This window comes from Bison bison, unplaced genomic scaffold, assembly GCF_000754665.1.
Source record: "Bison bison bison isolate TAMUID 2011002044 unplaced genomic scaffold, Bison_UMD1.0 scf7180017864527, whole genome shotgun sequence".
Classification (NCBI taxonomy): domain Eukaryota; kingdom Metazoa; phylum Chordata; class Mammalia; order Artiodactyla; family Bovidae; genus Bison; species Bison bison.
In genome coordinates, this window is record NW_011495078.1 from 12,548,962 (window position 1) to 12,572,522 (window position 23,561).

Below are 23,561 nucleotides of genomic sequence, written 5' to 3' on the forward strand. Positions count from 1 at the left end.
AGAATTTGCCTGAGATAGGGTTATGCCTCCATAAACATCATCACTATTTAATGTCTTTTAATACTCTAAGGTGACTTTTAAAGAAAGTGGCCAGTTAGCTGAAAACTGAAGCATCTAAGTAGCTGAATTAAATCAGTTCAAGGAGTTCTGAATTAAATCCTTTCTCGAGTCTTCTTTTAAGGAAGCATGACATATTGATACACAAATGGGTGCATATCAGAACAGTGCTGTTCTGTCTTCAGAGTTACTGACAAACGTAAGATCTGCATTGTTTAAACTGATGGTAAATCATGAAATTTATCACAGCTTCAATATACTCAGCCCAACCTAGCTATTTTGATAGGTTCTGCTTTCAGTGCTGGCAATTGAGATTTTTGCTTTTTCAGGGCAGGGATTTGGGTTCTCCAAAGAAAACATTTTGCTGCTGTTTTTCTGAGGTTTAGAGCTGGAAATCTGAGCCTCTTCTTGGCCTCCTTTCTCCATGACTCATAACTTTTGTTCAACCTGGAAAGAACGCCAACTTGGGGAGATAGGTCTGAATTTTGATTTAGAGAGTGGGTGGATCAAAACCATAGATGTGAGAGTGAGCTGGATTCTGTAGAGGATGTCACCCGGTGGAAGAGGCCCGAGTTAGGATGAGGAGTCGTGGTTTACCATCCCGGGTCAGCCAGTCATGAAACACCTCTGCCACCAGGAACAGAGAGAACAGGCAACACTTGCCAAATTTTCTGCACGTTAACTGTTTGACCCTCCCATTGGCCTCGTGGGCCTGGCGGAAGCTCCCTTTGGCGAGGACAGTTCTCCAGAGAAGGTGACAGCTAGCACCCACCAGTGACACAGCAGCTGTGGGTTGACCCACAGCCAGGCCTTCTGTGCACCTAGGGTCACCCAGTTCCGAGGGCCACATACAGTAACACATGAGCATTACCTCCTGGTGCTGTGCAGGACTACAGCCCTGTTTATATTAATCTTTCTAAATAGGGAACATGTTCTAAATTGTAATAATTAGCAGACTTTTATTTCCAGCATATGAATTCTAGGAAAAGTCTAAGTACATAAACAAGATAAATTGGCCCCCATGGAGTTAGTTGCCCTTCCCGCCCCCCATCCCCCAATCTGTATCTAAAACATTAAAAGTATTAGAATCTACATGCTTGCTCGAAAAATCAGATGTATTTGTCATATCCGGTGCCAGGGCCAATGATGCGAGGGCTTTCTGAGCAGACCACAAGGGGTGAGAATACACAATCCTGTCCACCTTTGAAGTGGGGTGGGCCAATCAATGGCTGGTGAGAGACCAGCCCGGAAGGTCAAAAGCAAGTCCCAGAAGACATGATGATAATGACGACTAGCGGTGGGCGCCTCTCAGAGGTTGGAAGCCTCGGTGAGACATGCCTTCTGGGGATTCCCTCTTGTGTGTTCACCATCAGAGCAAGCATCATCAAACCCCGTTTACTAGAGAGGATGTACGTTTATATGGCCAGGATACTGGACAGGCATTTAGCATTGTGGGTAGAGTTTGTGTTGGGAAACAAGAGGGTCCTCATGTGAAAATGAGGATCCTAGGAGCTGACAGCACCCAGAGGTGCTGCACCCTTCCAAGAAGGCAGACAACCTCAGGGAATCACTTCAAGGTCATGACAGAGAAACGAATTACATTTATTGGGCACGTGATGTACCTGATGGGCTTCCCAGGTGGCGCTAGTGGTAATAACCTGTCTGCCAGTAGGAGACATAAGAAATGTGGGTTTGATCCCTTGGGTTGGGAAGATCTCCTGGAGGAGGGCATGGCAACCCACTCCAGTCTTCTTGCCGAGAGAAGCCCATGGACAGAGGAGCCTGGTGGGCTGCAGTCTATGGGGTCACAGACACGACTGAAGCAACTGAGCACACGCACACACATCCCTGACACACACAGCACAGCATGTGTGTGCCAGGAGGGACACACGCTCGGTGTGAATCTGATCGCTGGAATTCGCGTCTTGTTTCTGTCATTTCTCAGGCTGACAATTCCGAGTAAATTATTGAATCCTCTCTAAAGCCTCTAACTCCCAGGGAGCACTTCAAAGGATTAATTGAGAGGATTGGCAAAAAGTGCTTATTTTACAGGTCAGACGGACCCACTTCCCCAAGTCTGAGAGCTGGCGAAAGGTGAAGAAGGAATTCCCACGTGGGCCTTTCAGAGTCTAAAGCCCTGGTTCTTCTAATCGCTATACCGTGTAGAGAAGAACCCAGGATGAGCTAGGCTGAAGGGTGGGCCTGTGTCATGACCGGCTTCCACCTCTCTTCTGACACCTCTCCCACTGTTCTCCTCCTGCTTGACTTGGCTTCAGCCTCACCAGGCTCCCTCTAGCCTTCAAAGGTTGGCATAGCTGGAGTGCAGATTGGGATTCCATTGCTACGTGGAATTCCATTGCTCCAGCTACTGCTTAACTCATTCCCTTCTTAATTCACTGGAATGCCATCTCCTTATTGAGATCCCCCTTCACCACCTGATATAAAGCTGTATTCTCACCACCACCACATCCTCAACACAATTTTTTCTTTCAAAAGCTCCATGACACAGATATAGAGAACAAACGAATGGATACCGAGAAGGGAAAGAGGATTGCTGATGTTGTTTAGTCCCTAAATTGTGTCTGACTCCTTTGCAACCTCATGGACTGTAGCCCTCCAGACTCTTCTGTCCATGAGATTTCCCAGGCAAGAATACTGGAGTGGGTCACCATTTCCTTCTCCAGGGGATCTTCCTGACCCAGAGGTTGCACCTGTGTTTCTTGCTTGGCAGGCAGATTCTTTATCAGCTGAGCCACAAGGGAAGCCCAAGAATACTGGAGTGGGTAGCCTATCCCTTCTCCAGGGGATCTTCCTTACCCAGGAATTGAACTGAGGTCTCCTGCACTGCAGGTGGATTCTTTACTAACTAAGCTATGAGGGAAGCCCATAGCTATGAGGGAAGCCCATAATACATAAAGGTGTTCAGTTCAGTTCAGTTCAGTTCAGTTGCTCAGTCGTGTCTGACTCTTTGTGACCCCATGAATCGCAGCACGCCAGGCCTCCCTGTCTATCACCAACTCCCAGAGTTCATTCAAACTCACATCCATTGAGTTGGTGATGCCATCCAGCCATCTCATCCTCTGTTGTCCCCTTCTCCTCCTGTCCCCATTCCCTCCCAGCATCAGAGTCTTCTCCAATGAGTCAACTCTTCGCATGAAGTGGCCAAAATACTGGAGTTTCAGCTTTAGCATCATTCTTTCCAAAGAAATCCCAGGGCTGATCTCCTTCAGAATGGACTGGTTGGATCTCCTTGCAGTCCAAGGGACTCTCAAGAGTCTTCTCCAACACCACAGTTCAAAAGCATCAATTCTTCGGCACTCAGCTTTCTTCACAGTCCAACTCTCGCATCCATACATGACCACAGGAAAAACCATTGCCTTGACTAGACAGACCTTTGTTGGCAAAGTAATGTCTCTGCTTTTCAATGTGCTATCTAGGTTGGTCATAACTTTCCTTCCAAGGAGTAAGTGTCTTTAAATCTCAGTTAATTAAACTGCCTCATGAGATCGGATTCCACTGTTGGCGAACTCCAATTTCTGCTGAGTTGCTTAGCATTGAACTAGACTTTATAGTGTTCCCAAGCGAACTAGGACTTTATAGTCTTCCCAAGTGAATGAGGGTTAGCCACAGGTTTCAAACACTGACTTGCATTTTTTTTTAATGTATTCAGTTGTTTTATGAACATGCATGCTCAGTCGTGTCCAACTCTTTGTGACCCCATGGACTGTAGCCTACCAGGCTCATCTATCCATGGGATTCTCCAGACAAGATTACTGGAGTGAGTTGCCATTTTCTTCTTCAGGGCACCTTCCCAATTCAGGGAACAAACCTGAGTCTCCTGTGCCTCCTGCATTGGCAGGTGGGTTCTTCACCACTGAGCCATACGGGAAGCCCCGTTCAGTTCTTAATAAATATTTATGGGCACTCCTGTTCTTCAGGCACTGGGCTGGTTACTGAGACCCAGGGATGCAAAGACGATAACTGTACCACCTTCATGGAGCTCAGTTTAGTGGAGGAAATACGTAATTACAGGTCATTATCTTAAAAATTAAAGGTAAGTGTGGTGACAGAGGTGCATAAGGATTGAGAGTGTCCTGTGACCAAGGGTTGATAGCCGAAGGCGGCAGAAGTTGGTGCTCTGAAGAAGTCAAAAGTTGTCTTTATTTCACACTGATATCTTTTAAGAATTTACTCAAGCATGTCTCAGTGAAGCCCCAGAGACACAGATGTCGTCTTAAGGAAGTTATTTACAAAACCAGATTGATGGACTGGTTCATTTCCATTGGCCCAAGTGGAGAAAATGTTTCACACTTTTTCTGTATTTTTTTTAATCTCGTTTGAATATCTTCTGCAATTTTCCAAACAAAACACCTTTCTGAAAGGTAGGTAAAAGCATTTAGACTTTAGATAATAAAATATGTGGCTAATTCTCAACAGGACTTCCTTGGCAGCTCAGCTGGTAAGGAATCCGCCTGCAATGCAGGAGACCCTGGTTGGATTCCTGGGTCGGGAAGATCCCCTGGAGAAGGGATAGGCTATCCGCTCCAGTCTTCATGGGCTTCCCTGGTGCCTCAGATGGTAAAGAATCCACCTACAGTGTGGGAGACCTGGGTTTGATTCTTGGGTTGGGAAGATCCCCTGGAGGAGGGCATGGCAACCCATTCTAGTATTCCGGCCTGGAGAATCCCCGTGGACAGAGGAGCCTGGTGGGCTACAGTCCAAGGGGTAGCAAAGGGTCAGACGTGACTGAGCGACTAAACAACAACAAATCAGTAAGGCCCAGGCAACTTGGCTGATGCGCCCTAGTTGGAATCTTTCCATGTTTTCTTTGAGCCTCAGCTTTGTTGCCTGTAAAATGGGCTTAATAGTTAGTTGAAAAGATTGTTATGAGTACAAAGTACAGTTTGTGCCCGTTTTTAAGTTTTGTTTGTTTGTTTTTAATTGTAAAAACTACGTGGTCAAACATTTACCATTTCAACAATTTTAAGTGTACAGCTCAGTAGTGGTAAGAATATTTACATTGTTGTGAAACATCTTTGGGACTTTTTCATCTTGCCAAACTGAAACTCTGTTAGATAACCCCTCCCCTTTCATCTTTCCCCCAGCTCTAGAAATCACCATTCTTCTTTCTGTTTCTATGAATTTTATTTCGCTAGATATTTCATATTAGTGGACTCATACATATTTGCCTTTTCATGACTGGCTTATTTCACTTAACGTAATATCCTCAAGGTTCATCCATATTGTAGTATGTAATAGGATTTCCTTCCTAAAAGGCTGAAGAATATTCCACTGTATGTGTTCTACCACATTTTGTTCATCTATTCATCTCTTGATGGACACTGGGGTTACTTCCACCTCTTGGCTATTGTAAATAGTGTCACTATGAACATGAGTATACAAATATCTCGTTGAGACTCTGTTTTCAATCCCTTGGGTATATTCCCAGAAGTGGGATTACTGGATCATATGGTAATTCTATTTTTGATATTCTATCAATATTTTAAATTTCTTGAGGAATTCCATACTGTTTTCCATAATGACTGCATCATTTTACGTACCCACCAACAGTATACAGTGTTCCAATTTCCCCACATACTTGCCAACACTTGTTATTTTCTGTTTTTTTAGAAAAGTTTGTGCCAGTTTTAGAAATCATGCCAATAAGAGTTATTAGTATGAGACACAGAATTCTAAAAGGAGTGTAAATATTTACATACATTTATTTTGTGGGAAATATAAGTGTATATTTAAATAAATATGAATATGTGGATAAAATAGCATAGGAGTTAAGGCAAATCTGGCATGGGTGGCCACTGGAAGCATATTTTCAACATCATCAACCACTATCATTGAGTACTTGTTATATATAGGGTAAAGAATTATACTATATTGTAATTATAACACATTTAAAAATTAGAAAAATCCTATGTTTATGTAAAAAAAACCCAACAATTTAGAATCATCTGAAACAGCAAAAATCTTCAGTATACTCTTCACTTATTCTAGTCTTCTGCTGTCCTTCCAGATCTCCACTTCCTAACAGTAGGTTCTGAACAAAACTTTGCTGCATCCTTTTAGATGTCTTCTTGGTGAAAGTGAAAGTGGAGAATGAAAAAGTTGGCTTAAAGCTCAACATTCAGAAAATGAAGATCATGGCATCCGGTCCCATCACTTCATGGGAAATAGATGGGGAAACAGTGGAAACAGTGTCAGACTTTATTTTTCTGGGCTCCAAAATCAGTGCAGATGGTGACTGCAGCCACGAAATTACAAGACGCTTACTCCTTGGAAGGAAAGTTATGACCAACCTAGATAGCATATTCAAAAGCAGAGACATTACTTTGCCAACAAAGGTCCGTCCCCCACATATTCTTAACTCACCTCTTGGGTCAGCAGTGCTTCATCATTCTGTGACTAATCCAGCATCTGTCTTCATTGATTATGACAAAATAATCTTGTAACAGTTTGGTTTTCTTGATGACTAGAAAATTAATCATAAAATGTCAGACTCATGGTCTAGTGTGTACCTCTGTGATTTTATGATTTCTGTGACATCTAACAGGGTTTTTGAAAAATGTATACTAAGGTCATACCAAAAAAATTCATATTTATAGGAAAATTTGATTGGGTCTTCCTGATTAGTCATTTAAATTGATTTCATTTAAATCAAACTGAAGGACTGATGCTGAAGCTGAAACTCCAATACTTTGGCCACCTGATGTGAAGAACTGACTCATTTGTAAAGACCCTGACACTGGGAAAGATTGAAGGTGGGAGGAGAAGGAGACGAGAGAGGGTGAGGTGGTTGGATGGCATCACTGACTCAATGGACATGAGTTTGAGTAAGCTCTGGGAGTTGGTGATGGACAGGGAAGTCTCGTGTGTTGTAGTCCATGGGATTGCAAACAGTCGAACATGACTGAACAACTGAACTGAACTGCAAAAGAGATGAACATTCTTTGAAAAGTGTAAAATGTAATACACAAAGTATAGTTAAGAATTGTAATAGGGTCTGACCCTTTGTCTTGATGTTTGATGGCTGGCAGCTTTTAAGCATTATCTTCCCTCTTCCCACGTGTCCCATAACTAGGCAAGTTGACCAGAAAGCCCAGGTGCTCCCTCCTGTGGAGCTGGCAGGAAGCTCATACCAGTAACCATGATCCAGCCCCACCCCCTAACCACAACAAAAGCCTAGTCTCCTTTCCCTGCTCTTCCAGGCCGGTTTTGAACCAGCTTGGGAATCCTATCCTGCTTTTCCCCCAGAAGCCTTGTGATACGAGTACCAAGCCCTTCCTACTCTCTAGGCATCATCAGTCTTGACATCTGAACCAGCTTTTGCATGAGGGTCCATGTGATTCTACAGAGTGACCACAACAAGAACAACTTTCCAGAAATCTTCAGGTGAAACCCTCCTTCACCACCGTGTACAGTTCATCAACATCAATAAATATTCTGCAAAGTTGGTTTGTCCCCAACAGCCCCGGTGGAGCAGTAGTCATCAGCACCATCCAGGTTGTCTGTCAGTGCTTGTGTTCCCAGCCTCACCCAGTTCTGGAATCATCCCTGAAGCTCCAGGGATCAGGAATTAGATAAGTCTTGTCACCCACTGTGTTTGGCTAAACCAAGACATGCATGTATCTATTGAGGAGTCCTAGCCTTCCCTTTATTCTAGTTGAGATGATCCAACCTATCCACTGCCTCGATTTCTCTCGTGAGCCAGAAGTCTTGATCCGAAGACCACTTCTTTTTTCTTTTTTTACATTTTTTTTTTTCATTTTTAGGCCACACAGCATGGCATGTGGGATCTTAGTTCCCTGACCAGGAATCAAACCCACACCCCCTGCCCTGGAAGTGCAGAGTCTTAACCCTTGGACCACCAAGAGTCTTAACCACTGGACTGCCAGGGAAGTCCTCCAAACCCCATTTCTATTGAGGAAGGGAGTCTTGATGCCTTTCCCGGCTATCTTCTGCTTTCTTGTTATTCCTAGGCCTGATTGCCTAAGAAAGACCTGAATAGCTGTGATGTCTCACCATTCATTTTCAGTTAATTAATTATTTATTTTCAGACTTCTATGCAATTAAAAAATTTTGTCATTGGAGTTGATTTACAATGTGGTGTTAGTTTTATGTGCAGCAAAGTGATTCAATTATACACATGCATTTATTCTTTTTCAGATTCTTTTTCCTTCTAGATTATTATAAAATAGTGATTATAGTTCTCTACGCTGATGTCTCATCATTCAGATAAAACCTCCCTGGATATTGATGTCTTCCCCAAGCAAGCAGATTGGCCATGCTCTTTTGGACACAACAGATAGGACTTTTTGATTACCTTACACAGGCACTGGCCTACAGTGTTGACCATTTCCCCTAGCCCTGTCTTTATCAGTCTTGGTTTTTGTATTCATCCTTCCCTTATATCCCAACATACATGCACATCCCCCACCCTCTGAAGGCATTCATGAACACGGACATGTTCTTTCTAGCTCTGTTACTTTTGTCTTAATAAGTCTCATTGCCAAAATTGCCACGTAATTTTACTTGTGGATTTAAATTTTGTGTATTCTCTGACTAATTTCTTATGCCATAATTATATTATGTTTATCTGCCCAATTGGCCAGAGATTTGCCTCCATACAGAGCTATTTGTAGTGATCCTGTGAGAACTTCTGGACCCTCTTTCTTAGGGCATCCAGGTAAGGCTGACTGCGGGAGGACATAAAGTCAGAGGCTCCTAGTTGCCATAAAAGATGGAAATTCCCCTAGCTTCCATAAAAGATACCCTTAGAGCTTTAACTCTTGTATTAGAGATATGCGTGCATGCATGCTAAGTCTCTTCAGTCGTGTCTGACTCTTTGTGACCATATGGACTGTAGCCCACTAGGCTCCTCTGTCCATGGAATTCTCCAGGCAAGAATACCGGAGTGGGTTGCCATGACTTCCTCCAGGAGATTTTCCCAACCTAAGGATCGAACCCACATCTCCTGCATTGCGGGCGGATTCTTTACTGCTGAGCCACCAGGGAAGTCCCATATTAGATATGTTGGTGTATAAATAATTACCCCATAACTTGGTGGCTTCAAGCAGTAGACCTTTGTGATCTCTCAGCTCCTGTTGATCAAGATCCCAAGGGAGAAATTCAAGGGTGTTTCTGGCTCATGAGGATGTAGTCAGACACTGACCAGAGCCACAGTCATCTTAAGACTTGACCACGGCCTGAGGATCTTTCTCCAAGATGGCTCGCTCGTATGGCTGTTGGCAGGAGGCTCGAGTTCCTCACCATGTTGGACCCTCCCCAGGCTGAGTGTCCCCAAGATGCAGCGACTGGCTTCCGTCCCCCGGGGGGGTGATCCAAGAGTGAGCAAGACAGAAGCAGCTCCCTTTAATGACCTAGCCTTGGAAATCACACACCGCCATTGCTGTAACATCCTATTGCTTACCCAGGTCTGCCCTAGTTGTTGTGGGAGGAATAACACCAGGACATGATGTCAAGAAGGGGGCTCCCTTGGGGATGTCCTGGAAGTGGGCTACCACACCACTTTAGGTTGCTCCGTAGTTGCTGAATTGTTTCAAGACGAGCTGCTCTCAGGGATAGTGAGGTGTGGGGTGGGACCTTGTGGGATAAGCCTACTTACTGTAGCTCTTTTCTGATAACTGGGTAGAGATGAGACCAACCAGGTAGTATTCACTTGTCCTCAACAGTAGAATCTGAGAAGGAAGAAAATAGGAGAAAGAGGAAGGGAAAGAGTTGCAGGTGAGGCCTATTTGCTGCTGCTGCTGCTAAGTCGCTTCAGTCGTGTCCGACTCTGTGCGACCCCACAGACGGCAGCCCACCAGGCTCCCCTGTCCCTGGGATTCTCCAAGCAACAACACTGGGGTGGGTTGCCATTTCCTTCTCCAGTGCATGAAGGTGAAAAATGAAAGTGAAGTCGCTCAGTTGTGTCCGACTCTGAGCGACCCCACGGACTGCAGCCTATCGGGCTCCTCCGTCCATGGGATTTTCCAGGCAAGAGTACTGGAGTCGGGTGCCATCACCTTCTCCGAGGCCTATTTAGTCACCTTTATTTACCCCCAGTCCTACTTGGCTGGTGTCAGGATTGCAACAACGGGTTATGACCAGCAGAGGGCAGGCATTTGTGAGCGGGGGTGGGCGGGGTGGGTGGGGCTTCTCTGGTGGCTCAGGTGGTAAAGAATCTGCCTGCAATGCTGGAGACCCAGGTTCAGTCGCTGGGTCAGGAAGATCCCCTGCAGAAGAAATTGGCAACCCACTCAAGCATTCTTGCCTGGAGAATCCCGTGAACAGAGGAGCCTGGCGGGCTACAGTCCCTGGGGTCGCAAAGAATCGGACACGACTGAGCTGCTGACACTTTCACTTTTCAATTTCACCATCTGCAGACTTAAAGGACAAACAGAACCATAAAATTTCAGAGTTGGAAGGAACCTGAAAAAAAAAAAATCTGCTAAGATCTTATTTCACGAATGATAAAATCAAGGTCCAGAGAGGCTGTAGTGGCTTGTTCAAGGACTCTCAGCCTTTCAATGACATAGTTGGGATTTGAATTCTTAGCTCTTTGACCATTTTTCTCTTTCGTTATACTAAGCTCTTCTCTTTTAATAGAATGGTTTAAAAAAAATGGCCCATCACATTTTAGGCAAATGGAAAGGATTAGGCATATTTCATTATTCCTCATATTTGAGCAAAAGGATAACAGAATTTTTTTGGAGAGTTGTAGTTTTGTCTGAAATCATTTTAATATTTTTGTAATTTTACCTAGACATATACAGACATAAAACTAGGCACTTATTACCATATTCAGGTAATAGCAGTTTAGTTTAGCCAAACTCGGAATAACATATCCAATTAGTGTTGTTAACTTAGTTTCTAAAAATTTATTTGTAAGCTCTGTTAAATGATTGATTAAAATCAAATATGTATAGCGAATGCAAATAAATAGTAAGTTACCTGTGCTTACACCCCCATGGGCCGTGTGATCAATCAATTATCCCAGCACTTTTTTCTGTATAAACCGTGATACATCTTCGTTTGTCTAGTGGGTCACTTTAGTATCAGTCTGTTCTCATTTGGTGATAATGCTTTGTTTATGGATTAATCGCATTTCTTTTCTTATTAGCCTGGATAGCTCTCCTTGTCTCCAACATAACTCTAAGTATAAATGCAAGCATGAACAGTAACATCTGGGGAGATAATTGGTTACACAGTCATTACCCAGAGGACATATTTACATTGATATAAGCATTGAAATGAAAACATACTTCAAAAAAAAAAAAAAATCAGAGACCTCGCAGCTCCCTGAAAAATATGTTTTCAAATCCTTGGGTGTCCTTACGGTGCAATTAGAGGAGAGTGCACAGTGCGTGTGTTTGTAGCCCTGGTGGTGTGTTCTAGACACGATGTCGTTCCAAAGCTATCTTGATTTCAAAGGAAATAAGAAGGGCCCTTGGCATCTGTTCGATTGTTGATGACAGTGTCTTAATTGCAGAGTTAATTAATGAGCACACAGAAAACACTGGCGTTGTTTCGCCTCTCCTGGCATCATCCAGATGAAAGGAGCCAGGGTCAGGGCGGAAGGACGGGTCTCCCGGGCAGCTCCAGTGTGGGCTCTGTTGTCTGTGTCAGGCCCTGTGCTGACCTTGCTGGGAAACTGAATACAGAGGAAGATGTGCCTCAGCCCAGCTGCTGTCTGAGACCTGTGGTTAAGGCACCGTGAGCTGCAGTTGATAAATGATGCCTTTTGGACTCATCTAAATATGAGTGTCCTGCCTGAGCAGTGTCGCAAAACTTAACTTGGCTTAAACCTATTTTCGGTGCAAAAACATCACACTTGTGGAGCGCTTTTTTCTGAGTCTGATGAGCTGCAGTGCCACAGCCAGGGCCACGAGGTACGAATAGAGTCTTCGACTCACCCTCTCAGTACCTTCCGACTCACCCTCTCAGTACCTTCCGAGCATTCTGCTTCCAGGAGCCAGTGGGAGGAAGCAGGAACACGGTGTTCCCATTTCGCTGTATCTTAAGCAGAGAGAGAAGAGGCAAATGAGGGGTTTAGACTGAATTAATTAAGCCCAGCACATTTCAGGGGAAAATTTAAAGGTGTGACTGTTTGAGAAGCTTACATGAACATTTTATATTCACACCCCATCTCCACCTGTTGAAATAGTTCTCCTTCTTTTAGGCCTATCTCTAAAGCTTCTTTTTCTCCCTGAGGACTTTCTGGATTCCCATCAGATGAGATTCAACCATGGTTAAGCCCATGATATATTTTTTTTTTTTTTGTGGGGGGACCTTGTTTGAAGCTCTGCTTTGCCCAAGGTTGTAGATTTCTTTCAAGATATGTTGTCCTCAGAGTGCTTTGTGGAGGATCTGATCTAATGAGGACTGTTTAGATCACAGAAAACTCTTGAAATAGCAGCCAAACATGGAAAGTCTTTACAGTATAAAGTCTTAGTTGCTCAGTTGTGCCCGACTCTTTGCCATCCCGTGGACTGTAGCCCACCAGGCTCCTCTGTCCGTGGGATTCTCCAGACAAGAATACTGGAGTGGGTTGCCATTTCCTTTTCCAAGGGTTTTCCCGACCCAAGGATCGAACCCAGGTCCTCCCAGATTGCAGGAAGAGTCTTTACCATCTGAGCCACCAGGGAAGCCCTTACAATGTAAGGTGAGGTTCAAAACCAAAAATATCCTGGATGGTGGACTCACAGAAGGGACAGAGAGGGAATCAAGAGCTTTAACCTTGACCTCATCATCAAGATGGGGTCAGACAGCTGCTTCCAAGAACAGTCAAAATTCTACTAAGTAAGGTGAAAACCAAGCAAGGCTTGGATTATAGGGGGAACTGTGCCCCTGTAAGGAACACTCAAGGTCGTGGGTCATGGCCTCTGAAACTGCTATTTTTTCGCTCTTACCATCACTAAGCTGTTGGACAAGGAGTCCTTCCTGCCTGACCAGGTATATTCTTGGCTTGGCTTCCTTTTTCGTATCCAGTCCTCTCTTGGTGATAGCTTCTCCCCTTGGAGCAGTGATTGGCAGTGGGGCTCAGAGCAGAAAAACCCCTGAGAGGGAAAGTGCAGGACAGGAGCCTGACAATCCTGGGATGTCATCACTTAGGGCTGGCGGGAAATGAAATTGTTGCTCGGGACAAGTTACAGGACTGGATTGTGATTGTTACCCTCTGATTTCTCTGCTCTTTCTACCTCCTTATTTTTGACCTTGCAGGACTGTGAATAGAGTTAATCAAGGCTCTTGATTGCAGAAGACTGTGATTAAGATTTAATCGCCAGTCATGGCTAGAGAACTCCTTGCCAGCATACGGTGGGCTGGCCAGGGGTTAGTGCTGGATGTGCCGTGCTTGCCTGAGGTATGTGATCAAGGATGCTCATCCCAAGACTTATGGAAGGTGAGAACTGGGTCAATGATTTTCTTGGGTAGAGGTGGAGAAACGGAGGAGGGAGAATTCCCCAAATATATGCACACACATACTTTATTTTAGCTTTGTCGGGAGTGTTAGAGGTCACAGAGTTCAACCTTTCATCCGGTTGATTCATTCAGTCAGCTAATACTGACTAAGTGGTTACCATGAGTTCAGTACTGAGGTTACGATAGTGAACAAAACAGATGAAAACCCTGCCCTCAAGGAGCTTACATTCAATAGAGACAGACCAATGATATACACATACATGATTAAATCATGCTTTAGAGTGGAAAGTGATGTGTTATGAAAAAGATAATATAGGGGCAGAAGCTAGCAATAGTGGGGTAGGGGAGGCAGGTGTTGACATTTTAAATTTAATGGTCCTCCTTGGCAAGGGTTACAGAACATTTGTCGAATACTGGGTGTCAGGAAACCTTCTACCACATAAGGGAGACTCACATTTCTGCCTTTTATGAGGATTAGGGGCCCACATCACTCAAGTATGCTGCTAAGTCACTTTAGTCGTGTCCGACTCTCTGTGACCCCATAGATGGCAGCCCACCAGGCTCCCCCGTCCCTGGGATTCTCCAGGCAAGGACACTGGAGTGGGTTGCCATTTCCTTCTCCAGTGCATGAAAGTGAAAAGTGAAAGGGAAGTCGCTCAGTCGCGTCCGACTCTTAGCGACCCCATGAACTGCAGCCCACCAGGCTCCTCCGTCCACGGGATTCTCCAGGCAAGAGTACTGGAGTGGGGTGCCATTGCCTTCTCCAAGTATAATCCCACCTTAACTAATTGCATCTAAGAACCTGTTTCCCAATCAGATCACTTTCTGACGTGCTGGGGTTGGGACTTCAACATATGAACTTGAGGTGTGGGGAGAACGCAAGTCCACCCATAACATCTGGAGACCCTGAGTTAAGAGAAAGCCATCAGTTGGCCACAGTGCTGCTGCTCAGGGTCTGCTTCCAGGTCAGGCCATGGCAGTGAAGTTACAGTTCCTCTCAGGGAGGAATGGGCAGGTGAAGACAGTCCATGGTGAGGAAAAGGGACAGGGGGGCAGTGGCCACAGTGTGAGCCGGAAGCACTAACACAGGCTCTATCCTGACTTTCTGGAGAGAAGAACTGCCCAGGGAATACTGTGGCTTGAAAATGCAGTCAACTTGTGGGAGATCCCTGGCTAATTTGGTGCCTGGGTTTTTACCTGGCTCCTGTGCTCGCCATTATGGGCAAGGCTTAGCATGACTCGTGTGACGCCACTGGAGTAGGACGGTACCTAGAATGCCATCCTGTTAAGGTGTTAGTCGCTCAATCGTGTCTGACCCTTTGTGACCCCATGGACTGTAGCCCGCCAGGCTCCTCTGGCCGTGGAGTTCTCCAGGCAAGAATACTGGAGTGGATTGCCATCCCCTTCTCCAGGAGATCTTCCCGACCCAGGGATCGAAACCGGGTTTCCTGCATTGCGGGCAGATTCTTTACCGTCTGAGTCTTGTTAAAACCTGGTGTCAGTTATCGCTTCAGCACCAACCTCCCCACACTGTATCTCCTGCTTTTTATAGGTTGCCAGAGTGGCCTGAGTTTGGCTGAGTGGCTCTTCCAGTGGTCTTTAACGACTTTGGCCTTGGGGCTGCGCAGCTGGTTCACTAGGGGCTGTTGGTCCTGGCAGCCTCCCTTGTGTCTGGTGGTGGGCTCTGAGAACGCGGGCTGCTGGGCCATGTTTGCCCAGCCTCGAGCAGGCAGTCTCAGGCTTCTGCACCTGGGGACTGTTCCAGAAAAAGCAAGAGAAGACAATTCCAAACGAGCAGGTCCCTTTCAGGTTTCCCCTTGCGTTCTGTTGGCCAAAGCAAGTCACATGGCCAAGGCCTGATTCAGAGGATGGAGAAACACGGACTCCACCTCTTAATGGGCAGAGATGTGAGAAATTGGTGACCAGTCTCTGTAATTTAACCTAAGGTTGCTTAGTAGAATATTCCACTGGGGAGTGAAGCCTGGACCAGTTTAGTTCAGAAGTCTCATGACCAAGGGTAGCACTGGGAATGATTACCTGTAACCAGAGTAGTTCAGATGAAGCTGTTTGGGGAAACCCGGGGACCATCTCCTCCAGATCCTCCTGGTCCCTCTACAGAATGACCATGACCCCCTCCCTTCCCGTACGTTGGGAAACCTCTCCTTCTGCCCCCAGGCCCAGCCACTGTGGGTCTGTCACTCTCTGTATGTGTAGGTCCTTCCGTGGATGTGTGCTCTGCAGTCTCGATCATAGATCTCAGGACAAGACACTGTCAGCAACAGAGGCGAAGGCGTCCACATTTAGAACACGCCCACCTTCTCGTCTGGGAGAAGGACAGTCCCTTTCCATCTTTCCAAGCTCCTCTAGGAGCAAGAAAAGAATCACAAATTAATATCTCAGTAAATTATCCTGCCACATTTGTTTACTCATTAAATGTCGGAACTGTTTATCTTCCTTTTAAATTACTCTTGAGTTCCGTAGAGCAGAGTATTTTGTCTCAGAAAATTTATCATCGTGAAATTACTTGTCGCGGCACCTCCAGAAATGTCAGGTTTCTGAATTAGTAAAACAGAGAACCACAGCAGAGGAACTTTTCTTTATGAGGGATGTGGAACCCTGTCATCTGGATTAAGTAGAAATATCCATTAGCATATGCAGATGCCTAGACAGATATCAAAAGCATTAATGAAAAATTCTTTTAACATTTGGAAGCTTCAGTTGGTGTCTTGAAAAAAGATACAAAGGGATGTTCAGTTATTATCCCTCCTTTTTTTTTTTGGTACATTATCAAAATATCCAGAGATGCTACCGTAATACTCTTTGGAATCCAGAATAAACCCCAGATCCTCTTCCCTTGGATTCTAGATGTAAAATGTGTGCCGTGAACAGGGCCTCTCTGGATAGCTGTGATGAGCAGAACCCCGGGCCTGTGGGGCTCGGGGCTCATCTGCCCAAAGGTCTGGACATACTTTTCTAATTCTCCAGTAGCGGGAAGTGGGAGCTGGGGCAGAAAAGTGAGTGTATGAATGTGTACGGATTTATATTTGTCTGGTCACTAGAACTGTGTTTGCGTGTATGAGTGTGTACGGATTTATATTTGTCTGGTCAATAGAACTGTGTGGCTTTTTTTTTCAGGTGGTTGTCAATGTCCATTTCTCTTCCCCTTCAGAGGATGGACTCTGTAGGAGCTGGAACAGTATCTCATTGAGTACAGAGCCTGGGGGGTGCTCAGTTAATGAACTGCCATTCAGAGCCCCACACTGAGTTCTGTTTGGGGCTGGGGGGAGGTGCAGAGTGAATAGAGCAGCTGTCACCAAGAGGCCAGTGACAATCTATTGATTGATGTCAAAATCATAGCCGGTCACACGTCATCCTCAACTCCGGTGTGTGCCTTCAGCCTCCTGCTCGGAGCTGATCTCCCTCCCCGCTTCTTCCTCCTTCTGTTTCCCTTCCCTCTGCAAGGACGACATCAAAGCACGTCCTCGTGAAGAAAATAGTGGCACCTCCTCTGCTGGGGAGCAATGTGAGCCTAGCAGTTTCTTCCTCAGAACACTGGAAAGGCAGACTAGGCCGGGGCATTTATGAGGGAGCCCATAAAGTGTGATGTCTTGAGGCTTGTGTTACTGAAAAAAGCAAAACAAACATATTAATATACACAGATGCATAGTCCAACCTGGATCACAAGCTCAGTGTTTTGTTTTGGTGTTTGGGCAGAATGTAGGGAATCTTCTTATAGGCACTTGTAAAATAGAAATCTGTATATTTTGGGGCCCAGGTGTACCTATGTGTACTTGGGGGCAGGAATAAAGGAATGTGATAAACCTGTATTTTAACAAATTATTTTATTTTTTGTAGCTATCTCCATAGATGTTTTATTTTTTCTCAATTTTTTATTGCACTTTTTTTTACAATGTTGTGTTAGCTTCTACAGTGTAGCAAGATGGATCAGCCGTACAAATACATATATCCTCCCCCTTTAAGATTTCCCTCCCATTTAGGTCACCACAGAGAATTAAGTGGGCTTCCCATGTGGCTCTAGTGGTAAGAAAACAAAAAACAAAACCTGCCTACCAATGCAGGAGACGTAAGAGAAGCGGGTTCAATCCCTGGGTCAGAAAGATTCTCTGGAGGATGAAATGGCAACCACTTCTGTATTCTTGCCTGGGAAATCCCATGGACAGAGGAGCCTGGTGGGCGACAGTCCATGGAGCCACAAAGAGCTGGACACGACTGAAGTGACTTGGCATGGGTGCAAAGAATTAAGTAGCGTTCCCTGTGCTATTCAGTGGGTTCCCATCAGTGTCTGTTTTATGCATGGTATCACTAAGTGTGTATGTGGCAGTATCTATTGCTGTTTTCAATGTTTCTCTCCCTGTGTGAGTAGCTCCAGTTTCCTATGGAATATTCCCATCTCTGGGCTTTTCTTATCCCCTCCTGTACTGATACATTTTCCTTTCTTGTTGCTTTCCTCTCTGCTGTCTCCCTAACTCCCAATTCTATATTTTATTGCTCCTCCCACCATGGCTGGAATGTGGAAGGCATTGGCGGCATGATCAGAGCAGCGTAAAGAGTGGGGAGGGGTGAGCCCCACCTCCACGCTTTCCTCCTTGAGGTCGAGCATGTGGTGACCTCTACCTGTCGGGTCACCAGGTGACCACACTGTCAGCATGTGGGTCACCATCCGTCTAAACCCTGGGCTCAGACAAAGGGACATGAGAGGTTCCGGTCTCAAAGCCTCAGGCCATCTGAGTTTGAAATGTGATTGACTAGGGTCAAATGAAAGAAAACCACCTCTGCAGTGGGAATTGTGGTCGTTTGGACTATCGCAATGCTGACTGAACACCCTGCAGTCAGATACTTCCTGACTGCTCTAGTTCTTCTTTTTTAAACCATGAGCAAAACAGTATGGGTGGTCTAGGAAAGCTTCAGGCTAAAGATGGAGAAGGAAAAGTCAATGACATTTCTTGTTGACTCACCACGGTGGGTCATTTAAAGGGGCCACCAGTGGGGTCCCAAAGTTGTGGGTCAGGATATATTTTTACAGTTTGGTTTTGGGTTCCCCAATTCTGAGAATATCTTGCTTATTTTCATCAAATGGTCTCCCATTCATTCTTAATCCTTCAGGCTTCAGTTAAATGTCACTATTGCAGGAGGACTTTCCCTGATGATCCATTCTAAAGGACGTCTTGTATCACACTGTCTCCTAACACCGTCTTTTATTATTTCAAGCACTTGTCTCGGCTGGAAACTGCTTGTTTGTCTGTATTTGCTATTTTCTACCACAGTGTAAGGGCTTCCCAGGTGGTGCCAGTGGGAAAGAACCCATCTGCCAATGCAGAGAATGTAAGAGACGCGAGTGTGATCCCTGAGTTGGCAAGATCCCCTGCAGGAGTGCATGGCAACCTACTCCAGTATTCTTGCCTGGAGAATCCCATGAATAGAGGAGCCTGGCGGGCTACAGTCCATAGGGTTGCAAAGAGTCAGACACAACTGAAGTGACTTAGTATGCACACACTCATCTCCAGTACTCTCGCCTGGAAAATCCTATGGACGGAGGAGCCTGGTAGGCTGCAGTCCATGGGGTCGCAAAGAGTTAGACACGACTGAGCGACTTCACTTTCACTTTTCACTTTCATGCATTGGAGGAGGAAATGGCAACCCACTCCAGTATTCTTGCCTGGAGAATCCCAGGGACGGGGGAGTCTGGTGGGCTGCCGTCCATTGGGTTGCACAGAGTCGGACACGACTGAAGTGACTTAGCGGCAGCAGCAACCGTGAAAAAGAGAAAATGCAAAAAAATAAAACCTACAGAAAAATTTCTTAGATATCTTCAAGAGTATGACACTGAGCCACACAGACCTATATGCATTAGTAACATTAATATGTATTTGGGGCTTGTCATGTGCCATTAGACACCAAGTAAAAATTGATGCTTTTGAACTGTGGTGTTGGAGAAGACTCTTGAGAGTCCCTTGGACTGCAAGGAGATCCATCCAGTCCATCCTAAAGGAGATCAGTCCTGAGTGTTCATTGGAAGGACTGATGTTGAAGCTGAAACTCCAATACTTTGGCCACCTGATATGAAGAGCTGACTCATTTGAAAAGACCCTGATGCTGGGAAAGATTGAAGGCAGGAGGAGAAGGGGACGACAGAGGATGAGATGGTTGGATGGCATCACTGACATCATGATGGACATGAGTTTGGGTAAACTCCAGGAGTTGGTGATGGACATGGAGGCCTGGTGTGCTGTGGTCCATGGGGTCGCAAAGAGTTGGACACGACTGAGTGAGTGAACTGCCTGAAGCTCTAAATGTGGTGTATTCTCTTGTTTAATGATCAGAAACCAGTGCGTGAACTGCTGTTCATATGGCCACTCTGCAGAAGAGAAATAGAACTGTAGTAGGTAACCCCAGGCCCAACTGCTAGGAAGCAGCAGAGGAAAGGGTAAACTTCAAAGCTTCTAAGTGTGACCTCTGGAGGCAGCCCATGGTTAAGTCCCTGTGAGGGTTAACGTGGGCTTCCCAGGTGGCGCTAGTGGTAAAGAATCCTCCTGCTAATGCAGGAGACACAAGATAGGCAGGTCCCACTCTTGGGTTGGGAAGACCCCCTGGAGTAGGAAATGGCACCCCACTCCACTATTCTTGCCTGGAAAGTCCCATGGGCAGAGGAGCCTGCTGGGCTACAGTCCATGGGCTCACAAAAGAGTCGGACCTGACTGAGCATACAAAGGTAAAAGTTAAAGTTTAACTCAACTAGCCCTTTTATAAGCTAAGAGCAGGTTTCCAATGGATTGATATTTCCATTCAGTCCTAGAAACTCAAGAGCCACATTGACACTTAGGACCCAGTTCTTGCTCTTGAATTTTAATGTAACTGTGTTTATTAAAAATACTTGTGCAAATCAGGCCAGTATACAGTTTAACACACACACACACACACACATGCTTGTATATGTTCTTTTCTACATCTGACTGTGTCGTGTTGGGGTGCCAGGTCCTTCTAATGGCCAGTGAGTAAAACTCCCAGAGGTGGAAATAACAGAGATGAAGACACTGAGAATAACTAGGAATGAACCAGAGCAAACTCAAGTGTGGAGATGTCTCGGAGCTTTTGAAAACATTCTGAGCACTTGTGACCCGCATGTCGTGGGAACAGAAGAGCAGGAGAGCTTATCTGCATCCGAGGACAAGCTCAGCTGCCATTTCCCCAGAGTGGCTGGGTCTGAGGTCTCTGGATTTGCTATGAGAATATTTGCAGTGAGAATTGGGAAATAATTACGGAACCAACAATTTCCAAGTAATGTGGGAGGGGGATAGCCTTCCGGGCAGAATTCTGCCCGAGAACACTCCCTTCCTGCCCAAACCTCCCCTGGGGGAGGAACCAGCAGAGCAAGAAGTGCCAGAGGGCAGTGCCTGGGAAAGGGCAAGCTCAGTGCCTTGGAGTTTTGCAAAGACAACAGGAACAAAAATAGCGATGCAAACAGGGTTATGCACCAGGAGCCCCAGGACGGTCTTTGCATTCACCCAACGGCTGTGACTCGGGAAACTGCTTACTGGGGTGGGAGAGAGAAGAGATTCAGGAGAAGCCCCCTCTCGGTGATACCTACATAGCATGTGTGTAATGTGTCGTCTGTGTATAATCTGGCACACAAAAACAAACACAAAAATGCATGTTTAAGGTGGCTTTGAAGTGAATCTGTTCACAGTTCATTCATTCTGGCTCTTCTCCAAGGCCTTATTCACTCATTCATTCAATTGCGAGGGCTTCCCTGCTGGCTCAGCAGTAAAGAAATCTGCCTGCAATGCAGGAGACCTGGGTTTGATCCCTGGGTCAGGAAGATCCCCTGGAGAAGGGAATGGCTACACCCTCCAATATTCTTGTCTGAAGGACTCCATGGATATAGGAACCTGGCGGCCTAAAGTCCACGGGGTCGCAGAAATTCAGGCACAGCTGAGTGACTAACAATTTCACTTTCATTCATTCACTTATTTGGTTCTTATGTTGGGCACTGGATACATAAAGACCAGAGAATACAGGAGCTTCTGCAAAGGCACTCACAGTCCAGTGAAGGAAGCAGCCCTTTGCAGGTACAGTTATAAAGTAGTGACAGGGATAATTGAGGACTTTATGGAAATACAGGTAATGGGGTCTGTTATCATATCCCTGGCCCCCAAATTCATAACCAGGAATCTCTAATACCGAGGACCTCAGACTGTATTTGGAGAGAGGGTCTTTAGTGAGGTAATCAAGTTAAAATGAAGTCTTTAGAGTGAGTCCTGTGCCAGTATGACCAGGGTCTTGGTAAAATGGGGAGCATGGGAAACACACAGGGAGAATGCCATGTGACGGTAAAGGCAGAGACCGGGGTGATGCTTCTACGTGCCAGTGAACACCTGAGATTGCCAGAAAGCCAGCAGAAGCTAGGAGAGAGGCCCAGAACAGTCTTCCTCACAGCCCGCAGAAAGAACCTAATGCAGCCTTGGGAGGGAAGGGTCAGGGAAGGCTTCCTGGAGGAGGTGACACAGCTGAATTGTAAGAACTGAACAGCAAGTTTTCAGGTGAGGGGGGTGGAGTGGGGTGTTAAAATGGCATTGCAGGCAATGGGGTGGCAAGAGGCAAACGGGATGAGAAGCAACTAGGCAGTAGGCATTGGTGATGCGGGTGGGGAGCAGTTTTGGAAGCAGGAAGTAGGAAGGGAGAAATCTACCGCCAGGATCTGGCCAGCACAAGGCGTGGGGTGCACACCAACCCGCAAAGACATAGCAGATACGTTCCTGCACCCGTTAAGGGCGCAGTCACTGGCGTCCCAGGCTGGAAACGCCCGTGGAACACCCAAGCCCCTGCCCCTGTCCCGTTGCCCAGCACTGCTGAGCCCTGGTGGCTGGACTTCTTAGTTTCATGAAATCGGTGCCTTGATGTCGATTCATCTTTATTCAGCTGCGAGAGAAATACCGTGTTTCTGGACTGCTCAGGACCCAGTCTTGGCACTGGGAGGGCTAGCTCTGCTCTGCCTGAGATTTCTCTGATTTCAGAGATAGACTTCCTTCCCTTCATCGTTAAGCAAAAGCTCCCAGATAACGTTAATTAGAGGGAATATTGAAGCATCGTCTAAGGTCATAGAAACGTCCTGACTCCTGAACATTTCTGTGTCTTTGAATTTCCTCACCGTAGGATTCCTGCTCACAAAAAAGCTTTCCCTCAGCGGCTTGATTTTATAAAATCTGGTTTAATAGGTAAGAAGCGATTCTTGTAAAGACCACCTGATGTTTCCGGCTCTGTTCTCCTCACGTGATTCTGTGTGGTTTTGTCTCCATTTCCACCTCTGGTAGATATTTCATTTCAAAGGATTCTTATGAGAAGAGATGCTGTTCTGGGAGCATATGGCCAGCAATGCACAGAGATTTATCCTGGCTAATTAAGAAGACTTTTGTTTTAATATCAACCCACCTTTTATACGATCTTTAAAAATCCTGGTGCTCTAGACCAGAGGTCAGACCATTCATCCCAAGAGGAGCTTTAAATTCAGGACATTTGTAACCTTTTTCTTTTAGGTTTCTTTAAAATTAAACCTAAAATAAATGTTAAAGCTGACTGACACTAAAATATAATGGTCCTTACCTTTATATAATTGACTTAAAATCATATTTGAATCCTACATGAAGTATCTGGTTGTAAGTAGCATACATTTTTTTTGAAAATGGAAGAATTGATTTGTTATCTAGGTGATCTTCTTAATTAAAAAAATAATATTATGTACGTAAATATAAAAGGAATAATGCATCCATATTTAAAGTCTAATATTTCTGTATTCAGAGGAATTAAATCGTCCATTAAATACATAATTGAAAATATTTAAAGATTTTAATATTATTTTTAAGACTTTAATATATTTTAATAAGAAAAACTATTTTAAGATTTACTTTTTTAAATGAGAAAAGTTAAGGGCAAAGTTTGAACAGCATGTCTGCTCCTGACTTGCCTGAAACACACTCATTTCTTATTGATTTATTATATTTTACTTGGAGGGTAATTGCTTTACAATGTTGTGTTAATTTCTGCTGTACAGCAGC